We start from the raw sequence: 14,456 nt of genomic DNA, 5'->3' as shown, positions 1-14,456 counted from the left end.
TCATTCATTGTTAAATTTGAGCATGTATTAGTTAAAAATTTCCTTTTAGGCATACTTTAGTATACTACTAACATACCATAACACATTGGGAAATTGTCATACGGCACAAATTTTAAATAACATCTTTATATAAATTAACCTAATAGAGCAAAGTCTTAATAAAGTACATACTTTATTTTCCTTTTGCCTAAATCATTACACTGATGATAAGTTGAATCATTGTAGTAAAATCTAAAAACACCCTTTAATAAATAATTGTGTTTAACAGTATAATTCCTGTACATCAGATTACAGTTAAGAGATTGTGGTGGCCGGGCGCGGTGGCTCAAGCCTGTAATCCCAGCACTTTGGGAGGCCGAGACGGGCGGATCACGAGGTCAGGAGATGGAGACCATACTGGCTAACCCGGTGAAACCCTGTCTCTACTAAAAAATACGAAAAACTAGACAGGCGGGGTGGCGGGCGCCTGTAGTCCCAGCTACTCCGGAGGCTGAGGCAGGAGAATGGCGTAAACCCGGGAGGCGGAGCTTGCAGTGAGCTGAGATCTGGCCACTGCACTCCAGCCCGGGCGACAGAGCGAGACTCTGTCTCAAAAAAAAAAGAGATTGTGGTGAGGCAAAATTTGAAACGGTAGCACTGAGAAAAGTTCTGTTTCTTTCTTAAAAGTCAACTCTGTCTTTGCACCATAAAAAAAAACTGTCAATATCTATATCCCAGAATGATATTTGTTTGCAACAACTTCTTATGATGGGTGTTTAATACTGTTAGTCTGTAAATTTAAACTATTTAAAACTATATACATGCCGGGCACAGTGGCTTATGCCTGTAATCCCAGCACTTTGGGAGGCTGAGGCAGGTGGATTGCCTGAGGTCAGTTCAAGACCAGCCTGACCAACATGGCGAAACCCTGTCTGTACTAAATACACAAAAATTAGGCAGGCGTGGTGGCAGGCACCTGTAATCACAGCTACTCAGGAGACTGAGGCAGGAGAATTGCTGGAACCTGGGAGGCGGAGGTTGCAGTGAGCTGAGGTCGCACCACTGCACTCCAGCCTGGGCAACAGAGCAGGACTCCATCTCAAAAAAAAAAAAAAAAATCTGTATACACTTACTAGGTAGGATGGTTTATTTTTAAGATTAATATTTTATTTCCACTCCTTTTATGAGCCAATGATTTACGTGAGTTTACGAGGTTTTTTAATAAAATAAATAGAAATTAGAAGCTTTTTTCCATCTGTATATTCATTATTGTTAATTTCATGAGAATGCCATGTTTTTATTCTTGGAAGTCTTCTACAGGAAGAACTATGTTTTTTTTTTTCACTGTGCTCTGTTACAGGATGTTTTAAAGTGATTTACCTTGTGCCTACTTAAAAGAGTCTGAAGGCTGGGTGCAGTGGCTCAGGCCTGTAATCCCAGCACTGTAATCCCACGAAGCCGAGTCAGGCAGATTGTCTGAGGTCAAGAGTTCAAGAGTTCAAGACCAGCCTGGCCAACATGGTGAAACCCCATCTCTACTAAAAATACAAAATTTAGTTGGGCGTGTTGGTGGGCACCTGTAATCCCAGCTACTCAGGAGGCTGAGGCATGAGAATCTCTTGAACCCGAGAGGCAGAGATTGCAGTGAGCCAAGATCATGCCATTGCACTCCACCCCGGATGAAAAGAGTGAAACTCCCATCTCAAAAAAAAAAAGAGTCCGAAAAGTCAATGTGTTTAGATCTATGAAATTACTTTCCACGTAATTTGCTGATTGTTAAAAAAAAAAAAATCCAGACTTATAAAACATGAATGGCTGATCTTTTGGGAAATGTTAATCCTAGTATTAAAATAAGGAACAATAGATATAAATTGGAAGATCATCAGAATTAAAATTTTCTAAGGTCCTTGTAGTCTTAAGGTTCAAGGTAAAAATAAATGATTAATTGGTGACTGTGTTAAGAATGCTTGTCAAAATAGGGTAGCCACTGAAAGAATAGACTATCGATAGAGTGTATGCCTTTGAAGAAGATAAAATGAATTCAATCTCAAGGCAAGAAAGGAGGAAAAAGGTAAATACAAAACATAAAAAATTGATGAGAAATAAATGTAAATATGTATATAATTTGTGGCAAAACATTAAAAAGCAAAAATTTTCAGTTCAAATTTTTAAAAAATCTAGCACTATACTGTTTCCAAAAGTCATATTCAAAAGACATTAAAAGGTTGACAGAGGATGGAAAATATTAGCCATAAGAAAATAATGGCAAATATTAGCCATAAGAAAATTGGTACATTTAAGGCAAAAAGTGACTACTAGATAATAAAGGGGGACCCTGCTAAATTATAAAAGATTTACTGATCAGGAAGATACATCAATTCTAAGCCTATGTATACCTAATAACATAGCATTGAAATATATGAAGCAATATTTGAGAGAAGTGACCTCTGGTTCTAAACAAATGGAGCATACATATTTTTTCGTATTCTTCCCACTAAGTACAGCTAAAAACTCTGGTAATAATTCTTAAACATTAGAGCAGAGAGAAAAAGACTAGCTAGGGACTTTGGTACTTGAAGAATGATATGGTGTGAAAGGAGTGGAAATAAAATAATCTGAAAAAAAAGTTACGTTGTGTATATAGTCTTAAAATAGTTTATAGACTATCATAAACATACATACAAATATGGTTGTGGGATATAGACATTATTAATCCTCTTTCTATGGTGCATAGAGTTAATTTTTAAGAAAAAAAACAACTTTTCATAATACTCCAGCCTCAAATTTTGCCTCACCAGAATCAGTGTGTTTTCAAGAACTGGAACTTTCTCAGGTTGTTTTCATTCTTTAAAATGATCGACTTTACTATTTGATTACATTTATTATGGAAAATGTAAAGATGCAGAAGAATGCTAAAATAGAAAATACCCATTATCCCATTATCCCCCAAACAACGAAAGATTTCTATATTCATTTCTAGTCCTTTTATGTGGATATATAGAATTTTAAAAACAAAATACTGTAAAATTATATCCTGATTTTTTGCATTTTGGAGTAACCATTTCTTGAGGACAGTAAGTATTCTTTGAAAACATGATCTTCAGTTTCATTGTTTACATCAGAGTCTAATTATAGATGTACCATACTTTATCTCCAAATATTTGCTATTTCAGATTGTTTTAAATTTTTGCTATTGTAAATTTTTATGAATATAATTTTTATACATAACTATTGCTAATAATTTAAGATAAATTATGGGAACAGAGTTACCAATTCAAAGAGTATAGCTATTTTTAAATTTTTGATACATTTTAGTAAATTACAGAAAGATTGTACTTATTTATAGTCATACCAATGAACGTCCCAGAAATGTCCATTTGTTTCATATCCCTTGCCCAAAGAGAATAGTAGATGTTACCTCTCAAACTTTGATTATTACAAATTTTAATAGAGGTAAAATATTATCTCCTTATCTTAATTTTGGACTTTTTCTCTGATAATTAATGAAGTATGATCTTTTTCCATATGTTTGCAGCTGGTTTGCTTTGCTTTGCTGTATATTTTAAGCAGTGCAGATCTTGTAGGAGCTTCCAACATAAGCAATTTCTCGTCATATCATTAGTTCTTCCTAAATGAGCAAGACATGAAACTGTGTGTATTTATCACATTATTTCAAGTTAAGTATCCCAATGTGACTGAAATTATAATATTTTCTCCTGGGCAGCCATGTTATTTTAGTCTTGTAATCTAACAAAATTAGCTCTTATTCTTCACATAATAAAGACGTTTTGAATATTCCATGAACCCTATATGTGATATGATAGTGAAGAGTAAATTTAAGATCTTACTTGCATTTTCTATCAGGGTCTTTAAAACTCTATTAACTACATATTCATGCTCCTTATAGCAATCCCTATCTGTAGCCATGGCGATGTTGGTATAGTAAATTCCAGCTTATCACCTTTAGAATTCCACCTCTGGAATTGTAGTCACGTAATATCCACCCCTTCAGCATAGAACAAGAATATTTCTGCTCAGGAGCTAAAACAGAGGCCTGCACTTGTGTCCATTGCCCCCTTTGAGTGACATCACAGTCCTAGCTTCCTGGCAGTTGTAGAGAACCTCTTTAGTTTGGGGGCAGCTTCATTTAGTCATTGGAATATGTCATAGGAATGGCTCCTGTCATAGAAGATCTGAGAACTTATGATTGTCCTGTCAATGAACTGATCAATAATGATAACACCAGGCTGAAATTTCTTCTTTTACATATGTATAGAAATCTCCTCCTCCAAAGCCCAGATGTTTGCTTGGATGGTAACCAGGAGACTACACCTGGCTGGCCAACTCCAGGGGATTTTAGTTGACAAAGGGGTTGACTGGCTGTGGTCTGATCCATCTCTGCATTTTCTCTGAGAATGGTCTTTCCATGGGCCGCTCCCAGTCAATGACTAAGTCTTGCAGGGATATAGGTCTGTTCCTGAGAGTCGTCAGACTCTGATATCTGACTTTGGCTCAAGAACTCCCCAGTGGCCTTGCCAAAACTTCTGGAGAGTGAAAGGCAGTATAGGATGCTTTCACCAACTCTTCTTTCCCTCTCTTTTTCACTCAGGATCAAACTTGTATGACTGACTGGTGGCCCTCTCAACCTTACCTAGCTACCTCCATTTTCTCTCTCAGGTGTTTCTCCTAATAAAATCTTTGATCGTTTAATCCTTTCTTGGCATCTGCTTCTCAGAGAAACCAGACTAATGCAAGTTAGTAGTTGACTTTGAAAAACAAAATGGTTTTCTGCCTCCCATACTTTGCAAGAAGAACGTAATCAACATTTTATATTTTCTCTAAAATTAAGGCACTGGATGGCTTGCCATATGGATGGCCACATATTTTTCAGTTCTTTCTCTAAAGTTTCTGGATCATCCAGGCCCATTCTACCAATTATTTTAGTCCAGGGTCATGGTAGTAACATCTAAGTTACATACAAGAGACAGTAGCTGGGACTAGAGGTGCCACCATGCCTGTTTTTACTATGCACATGGAGGCTGACACTGGGAGAAGGCTGTGGTCAGAGCACAGGGAAAAATGTGCAAAAAAGTAGACAGCAGTTGAAAATGCAGTGGGAGGTGAGAAAGGCAAAGTCTAAAGGAGCAAGTTTCTTGTGCCCTGGAATAGCTGGATTGTTTGGTTATATTCAAGTTCATTTTTAAATTTTGACAGTGTGATGTTTTGATACATGTGTACATTGTGTAATGATCAAGACAGGATAATTAGTATACTTATCACCTCAGATACTTACCAATTCTTTGTGGTGAACATTCAAAATCCTCTCTTCTAGTTATTTTGAAATATACAGTCTGTTATTGTTAACTATAATCACCATACTGTGCAATAAATAGAACTTCTAACTGTAATTTTGTACATTAATCAACCTCTCCCCATTTTCCCATCTTCCCTACTGTCCCTAGCTTCTGGTGACCCACTATTCTACTCTTTTTTGTATATTTGAGATGGGGTCTCATGCAGTGGCACGATCCTGGCTCACTGCAACCTCTGCCTCCAGGGTTCAAGTGATTCTCCTGCCTCAGCCTCTCGAGTAGCTGGGATTGCAGGCACTCACCACCATGCCCAGCTAATTTTTATATTTTTGGTAGACACGGGGTTTCACCATGTTGGCCAGGCTGGTCTGAAACTCCTGACCTCAGGTGATCTGCCCACTTCAACCCCCAAAGTGCTGGGATTACAGGTGTGAGCTACTGTGCCTGGCCTATAATATTTTTCTATGAACTCATTTTTTTTTTCCCTTGGACTTTTATCTGTGGGAATCCTTTTTTTTTTTTTTTTTTTTTTTAATTTTTTGTCACCCAGGCTGGAGTGCAACAATTCAACCTCTGCTCCCTGCAACCTCTACCTCCTGGATTTAAGTGATTCTCCTATTCTCCTGCCTCAGCCTCCTAGTAGCTGGGACTAGAGGTGCCACTATGCCTGGCTTTTTTTTTTTTTTTTTTCCGCATTTTTTGTAAAGACAAGGTTTTGCCATGTTGCCCAGACGGGTCTTAAACTCCTGGGCTCAACTGTTCCACCTGCCTCAGCCTCCCAAAGTGCTAGGATTACAGGCGTGAGCCACTGTGCCCAGCCAATAATTCTTTAGTCCTGTGTTGAAGGTTTTTTTTTTTTTTTTCCTCTCTCTCTCTCTCAAAAAGGATTTCTATGTTGTTCTTCTAGCTGCAGTTGCTTGGGGATAGCAGTTGGTCAACATGGATAATCTTAAATTCAATTATCTGCATCCTTTCCAGCATTTGTTACTGTTTGTCTTTTTAATAATAGCCCTCTTAACAGGAGTGAGATGATGCTTTATTGTGGTTTTGATTTGCATTTCCCTCATGATGGGTGATGTTGAACTTTTTTTTTCAAATATTTTTTGGCCATTTGCGTGTTGTCTTTTGAGAAATGTTTGTTCATATTATTTGTCCATTTAAAAATCAGATTGTTTGAGTTTTTTGCTGTTAAAATGTTTGAGTTCCTTATGTATTCTGGATGTTAATCCCTTGTCAGATAAGCAGTTTGCAAACATTTTCTCCTATCCTGTACATTTTCTTTTCAGTCTGTTTCATTTGTTGTGCAGAAAATTTTTAGTTAGATATAATCGCATTTGTTTACTTTTGTTTTTGTTGTCTGTGCTTTTAATGTTTTATTCATAAAATCTTTTCCCATACCAATGTCCTGAAATGTTTCCCCTATTTTTTTTATATTAATAATAGTTTTATTATGTAGGGTCTTACATTTAAGTCTTTCATCTGTTTTGAGTTGATTTTTAAGGTGAGAGGTGGGGGTCTAGTTTCATGCTTCTGCATATGGATATCTGGTTTTCCCAGTACCATTTATTGAAAAGACTGTTCTTTTCCCAATGACTCTTCTTGGCAGCTTTGTCAAAAATCAGCTGGCTGTGGGTATGTGGATTAATTTCTGGATTCTCTATTCTGTTTCACTCGTCTACATTTCTATTTTTATGCCAGTGTCATGATGTTTTTGTTACTATATCTTGTAGCAAAATTTGAGATCTGGTAGTTTGGCACCTCCAGTTTTATTCTTTTTTCCTCAGAATTGCTTTGGCTGTTCAGGGTCTTTTCTAGTTCCATAATGAATTTTAGAATTTTTTTTTCTATTTCTGTTAAAAATGTCATTGGTATTTTAACAAGAATTGCATTGAATCTGTAGGTTGCTTTGGGTAGTATTGTCATTTGAACAGTATTAATAATTCCAATCCATAAGCATGGGATGTTTTTTCATTTGTTTGTACCCTCTAATTTTTTTCATCATTGTTTTACAGTTTTTCTTATAGAGGTCTTTTATTCCCTTGGTTAAATTTATTTCTAGGTGTTTTATCTTATTTTTTATAGCTAAATGGGGTTGCCTTCTTAATTTATTTTCAGCTTCCTCACTGTTTGTGAATAGAAATGGTACTGATTTTTATATATTAACTTTGTATCCTACAAGTTTACCAAATTCCTTTATTAGTTTTAAGAGTTTTTTTGGTAGAGTCTTTAGGTTTTTCTGTATATATAAGATTATGTCATCTGCAAACAGGGACAATTTGATGCCCTCCTTTCCAATTTGCATGCCCTTTGTTTCTTCCTCTTGCCTAACTGCTCCAGCTGGGACATCCAGTACTATGTTGAGTAAAAGTGGTAAGGCTGGGAATCCTTGTTTTTGTTTCAGTTCTTGGAGGAAAAGCTTTGAGGTTTTCCCCATTCAGTAAGATGTTAGCTATGGGTTTGTTGTATATAGCTATTATTACATTAAAGTTCTTTCCTTCTATACCCAATTTATTAAAAGTTTTTATCATGCTGGGATGTTGAAGTTTTCATCAAAAGCTTTTTCTGCATCTATTTAGATGATCAAATAGTTTTTGTCCTTCATTCTGTTGAAGTGATATATGGCATTTATTAATTTGCAAATGTTGAACCATTCTTGCCTCCCAGTTCAAAGTGATTCTTCTGCCTCAGCCTCCCAAGTAGCTGGGATTACAGGCATGCACCACCATGCCTGGCTAATTTTGTATTTTTAGTGGAGACAGGGTTTCTCCATGTTGGTCAAGCTGGTATCGAACTCCCGACCTCAGGTGATCCATCCGTCTCAGCCTCCCAAAGTGCTGAGATTATAGGTATGAGCTACTGCACTTGGCCCTACTTTTCTTCTTAAAAGGGAGAACTGAGCTGTAGCTTAGGGTTTTGTTGTTGTTGTTGTTGTTTTGAGATGGAGTTTCATTCTTGTTGCCCAGGCTGGAGTGCAATGGCGCAATCTCAACTCACCGCAACCTCTGCCTCCTGGGTTCAAGCAATTCTCCTGCCTCAGCCTCCTGAGTAGCTGGGACTACAGGCATGCACCATCATGCCCGGCTAATTTTGTATTTTTAGTACAGACGGGGTTTCTCCATGTTTGTCAGGCTGGTCTTGAACTCCTGACCTCAGGTGATCCACCTGCTTTGGCCTCCCAAAGTGCTGGGATTACAGGTGTGAACCCCCCTGGCCCTGGATTACAGTTTTTGTGTGGTGGATCAATGTATGCTGCTTATGGGCAGGACTCCACAGTGTGTCACCACTGAGTTGTTTCTACCCCTTATATGTCTCAGTTTCTCTCTCCCGAGGTGAGGGCTCAAAATGTTGGGTGATCAGCCCTTATATGCTTTTCCTGGACAAGTCTTTTTGTGTCTCTGTCACACAGGCTGGAGTGCAATGGCATGATCTCAGCTTACTGCAACCTCTGCCTCCCAGGTTCAAGTGATTCCTCTGCCTTATCCTTCCAAATAGCTGGGACTACAGGTGCATGCCACAATGCCTGACAAATTTTTGGATTTTTTTTTTTTTTTTTTTTTTACTAGAGAAGGAGTTTCATCATGTTGGCCAGGCTGGTCTCAAACTCCTGACCTCGTGATCCACCCACCTTAGCCTCCCAAATTGCTGGGATTACAGGTGTGAGCCATTGCACCTGGCCACCTTTTTTTAAATTAATTTTTGTTGTGGATTTCCCTGTAGGGCCACTGCATGTTGTGAGGGGCTGCCGTGGACCCTGGTGGACTGAACAAAGGAGGACAAATGCAGGAATAAAGACAAAGACAAAAGTGTATATTTGGAATAAGGGGTCAGGGGGTTTCTTGCTTCTAGTGAATAGGGCCCTGAGCTTCTAGAGCCCTTCATATTTATTGAGTAAAGCAGATAGGGAGAAGGGGGTAGTTGTCAGTCAGCTGCTTTACTTAGGGCAGGCCTGCATGACTGCATTCTTTGAACAGTAGGCTCCAGATATCCCAGTAGATAACCTCAAGAAGCATGGTGCCAGGGAGTGATTGCCCTCAGCATCCCTTCTGGCGGCAGGTGCAGATGTGAGTTTGCCCACATCCTGCATTCATGATAAACAGTTTGCTGTTTGATCATATAGCCTCCAGTAGAATGCTGAGCTGGTCACGACCCTCAGGCTTTCAGCTCCCAACAAGGGGCCAACCCCCTAGACACTCCCAGGAGGCCCCTAGTCACCCAGGGGTGCCTTTTGGCTGGGAGGAACAAAATGCCCTTTCTCTTCTGAGCTGAGAAAACTCAGTGTCTCATTTACCTATGAATTGAACAATAGTTAGTTACTCATGCAAATGTACACCAACAAGCCAAATCAAGATTGATTTTCAGAGAAAAAGCAATAGAGAAGACCCTTTAGAATGCATCTCTGAACTAGAATTAGGATTGTTAAACAACAACTTCCCAGGAGGAAACAAAACAAAAAACAGCCAAGACCACTTCCTGTAAACTGTGCACAGCCACCCCAACATTGTAGTTCTCATCTGCCATTACATATGCCAAGGTCAAATCCTCTCACAGTACAAGGTCATCTCTGGTACACCCAAAGCCAAAGAGGTCAGGTCATTCAATACAGGAAAAAAGAGCTTTGGAGCTAAGAAGAGTCTGCCTATGACTCTTGAAACTCCACAAAGACAACAGAACACACCAAAAAGGGTTAGTGGTGGCTTTGTTCTGAATTCTTTAAAGGGGTTCAAGTTATTAGAAGCCTTCTCTAGATTTTTTTTTGGTACTGCAGATGGCAAAGGGGGAAGGAGGTATAGTGTGGAAGAAAAGTAAATAAAAGAACATTTGGTTTTTAGGACAGGAAGCAAACATGGAAATCAAGTGCATCGTATTTTTTGTTTTGTTGTGTGTGTGTGTGTTTTTTTTTTTCCTCTATTGCAGCTGCGAGGAATTTTAGCCAAATTAGAGAGGCTTTGTTACCCGTAATTTGGAATTCTTACTCGGATTTAACCAAGTCAGGCAGAGTTGGACAAATCTGATGGGAGAAAGACCAGAACAAACCACAACCAAAAACCCAACAATATGATCACTGAGCACTCTAATGGTAAGGAGAAATTAAGACCAAGTGCTTTTTAAGTTTAGCCAGGACAAAACCCCAATTCAGCTATTTACCTAGGGATGGGTCTCAGGCTGAAGACCGCTTTACTATCCTACAAGCAGGAAAACACTCAAATTTGTCTTTCTTGTTAGGAGCAAGCTCAAACTCTATTAAAGGAGTTACCTGCCTTCCATCATCATGGAAGCAGGAAATCTTTCTTTCCTTGTTGGAAGCAAGTAAAACTCCAAAAATAGGAGCTGCACAGCAAAATAAACTTTAGATCTTGACCAAATTTTGGGAGATTAGGGATTCTCTGGAGGGGGTGCTCCCAGACCTCAGCAAATTGTCATATTGGTTTGAGCCATAAAATTAGCTCATGCTGGTACCAAGCACTGATAAAAGATTTGTCAGAGATCTGTTGGATATAAAATGCTTGGTGCAGTGAAGTAAAAACAGCACCTAGGCAAAAGTTTAATGCTCTCAGCAAGGCAATTTACTTTTGCCAAAGGGTGCCACTGAGGTCAATCAAGATCACAAGTGCACAGAGAACAAAGGAGACCAGAGGGTTTTTATCCTTAATGCAGTGCCTATCTCTGTGTCACTCCCCCGTGGGCTGGAGTTGTACTGCACAACCTGAGCTGACCCAATTGGCTACTTGTACATATTTTCCTAAATAGAGAAGGGAAGGGGGACGTGAGGTACAGAGGTGGAGCATGTGAGACGTGCAGTTTCGGGGGAACAGTGGGTACAGGCAACCAAAAGAACAGATGTTAGTTATTGATTAGAGCTGATGGGAAGTGGGTAGGCTGTTTACGGTAATTAGGGGCAAGGAAGAACGAGAAAGTTGAGTTTGAGAACAAAGGATAAGGAAGTTAACAGGCTAATTCCTTTGAAGAGAAACTCAAAGATTTATTGTATCTTACAATTCCTCCCTTTTAATTTTCTTATGATTCTTTCTCTTCAAACTTTTATAACATGTCTTGGATTTGCTGTTTGATTTGACCTTCTAAAAGGAAAAGCTTACTTGAATAAGGTGGAGGAGAACTAAGGGAGGCTTTAGTAAGTGCTGCTTGTACAATTTTTTGTATTAGCCCATGGATGCATGGTATGACACAACACCTGACGGGAATGAGTACACCTATTACAACTGCAAGGGAAATAAGAATTGAGACCATGATTCCCTTCTGTTTACCGAACTACTTTCCTAGCCATCCTGAAATGGGGTCATTGACTCCAGAATTTTTAGCTAATTCATTGGATAAAGCAGTAAATCCCTGCAAGTCCTTTGTCATGCTCCCATCGGGGGCAGTGTTGTTTGGGATGAATTTACAACGTTGGGTTTTAATCATAACACAAACTCCACTTTTTTTGGCTAATAACATATCTAGAGCTATTCTGTTTTCCTAAGCCATTTGGCTAGTAGGCCTTAATTGGTCAGCTATTCCTTTGATAGCATCCCTGGTGTAATTAATAAACTGCTGCTGATTATAATAGATGTAATCTCTCCAAGCTATATTTTTATTAATAGTTATTCATGGAAACATGGATTCAAATCCTGCAGCTATTTGGTCTCAGGCTTTGAACCTTTCGGGCACTCCCCGGGGTATTCCAATGGCATCTATGTAAACTTGAGGATCAAAAGACCCATAAGGGACTTCTCTTATTTTTTGCTGTTGTGGTTTTTCTTTTTCTGGTTGATGAAATGCCAGGGTGAAAGGGATAGCCAACTGGACAAGAGCACAAGTGCTGCTCCAGTTACTTGGCAGAGTATTCAGTAAGGGTCCACTGCAATACCACCATACATACGCTTGAGGATGACTAAGGGGAGACTGATGGGTAAGCTCTTGGAAGGGCTTAAGCTCACCGCATCCTATTAAGCTTCTAAGGAACGCCAAATTTTCCCCGTTGTGAGAGACATGAGGTGAAATTGATGTTGGGAAACGGAAGCTGGATGGCCCTCAGGGACTGACCTGCAGGGTGTTGGACTTCAGGATATAGCAGAAAGAGAGAGCGTGGCATGATTTGTTGCCCCAGGCTGTGATATCCTGGAAAAGAGCTACTATACAGCCTATGCCTGGTTGATTGAACGACCATCCTAGTGGAAACGGGACAATCTGTGCCTCTGGGCTGCCGTGCGCACAAGCATAACAATTGCTTTTGTTTAACGTGCGGTAGGAATATTGAATCCATTTCAACCAGGCATTTAAATCTTGATATCCTGTTTCAATGTTAGGATTTGTCTTAAATCTTTTACTTCTAAAATATTTACTTTAACGTTGTTAGGTAGGGTAGAAGGTTCAGATGGAGAAGAAGAAGGTGGGGGTCAATAAAGCAAATTTTAAAGAAGCCTATATGGTCATATCCATTGACTTCTGCTCCTAAGCCATGCAGGCGTTCTAAAGGGGACGCAGGGTTGGTGGAGGTAGGGGCATTAATAGAGATAGTTCCTGGGTTACAATGGTCAAATTGACAATTAGAGGGAGTGGTTCCTTTCGTAAGGCAGAGGTAAGATTTTAGGTCAGTAGAGCCTTATGGGGAGGTCCCGCTGTGTGCTCTGGTAGTTAGGATGACACCTGCCCATTGAGAACATATCTCCTAACTTGGGGTGCCTTGGTACCCCCGCCACGAGCAAGGTGGGGGGGTCAGTGGCTTCTCTGAAGGGGCAGAGGTATTTTTCTTAAGTAGAGACATATCTTTGCCAGTATTCATCCTTTTGACAAGGCATGACAAGGCAAGCATCGAAAGTAATGATTTGGGGTGAGTCTGACCTAGTTACGTTCATAACAAGGACAGCAATATAATGAGGAAAGAAGAAAGGGTAATAGAATAGATGAAAGAGAGTTAAACTTTTCTTAACCTTAGTTTGAGGAGGTTTTCATCTTGGATAATCACCAATGACTTCAGAGATGGCAGTGCTTTCTTGACTCGGGTATGATAGGTCCATCTTTTCTTCCTATTTGGACTATGGTTTCAGTGTGTTAGAAGCACTAGGCTCGCTCCTCAGGCTGTTGTCAATGTCCTGGAAACTCTAGGGGCAGTGCCTGTACTGGAAAATCATGAGTTCTGAAGGAAGAGAAAGTGGAAAATAAACCAAGTATGTAGGAATGTTGGATTGCTTTGAGAGGTAGTTTGGATTCTTACTAGGGTAATAGGAAGTCAGAGGACATTTGATTTTTGGCAGCCAAGTCTCCAGACTTGTTTGGCTAAGGGTATAAATTCCTATACAGGTATAAACTTTGACTATGCTATACATGGCTTGGGGTCTTTAATGGTCCTCTAATGTAGGTGGGATAGGACTTTCTTTATAAAAGGTTTGAATAACATTTCTCTAAGTTCCCTTTAATGCCAACAGGAGAAACGGCAGCTGGTCCAGCTTATCTGATTTGCTAGGTTATTTTCTTGACTTTTGAAAGACAGGCTTTTTGGTGCCTGGGGACATGGACAATAGCTATTTTTTCTTTTCTGGTAACTGAAGGCTGTTCAACACTTGGGTGATTAACTCCTCATGAACAAGGCTTTGACTTTTACTATTAATTCAGTCTGAATTTTTCTAAATGTATGAGCCACCATAAAGGCATATTTAGAATTAGTATAGATGGTTCTCTCTTGATCTTGCAGATACTCTAAAGCTTAACTAAGTGCAGACAGCTTATAAATGTGGATAGACTACTTATTAAACACTTTGATTTTATCTCTCTAGGAACTTTTATTAATCACTGAACACTTGTTGCATTCTTTTTCCCTTAATCACTTTTGAAGGGGGTTTCTTTTAAGTTTGGCCAGATGTTTGTATGGTAATCAGATAAATCTAAACATGTGTGCTTTCTTTTTAGATTTGGATCTATCATTAAGAAACTTGCTAGGTTAAGTGAATTGTCAGTAATTAATGTTAAACCATCCTTTATAACAGAATAGCCTGATACTTATACACATGTAATTCTTTTCTGGTGGCACATTTTAATATAAAATATAAAACCTTAATATATAATATAAAACTTTAAAGAATCAAAGTTCTTTTCAAGTGGATATTTTCACTTTTAACACTGGCCTGACCATAATAAATGCTAGTGGATATATCAGCTGAAAGATTATCT

This window comes from Rhinopithecus roxellana, chromosome 1 (genome assembly GCF_007565055.1).
Source record: "Rhinopithecus roxellana isolate Shanxi Qingling chromosome 1, ASM756505v1, whole genome shotgun sequence".
Lineage (NCBI taxonomy): Eukaryota > Metazoa > Chordata > Mammalia > Primates > Cercopithecidae > Rhinopithecus > Rhinopithecus roxellana.
Note: the sequence above shows the minus strand (reverse complement) of the source record.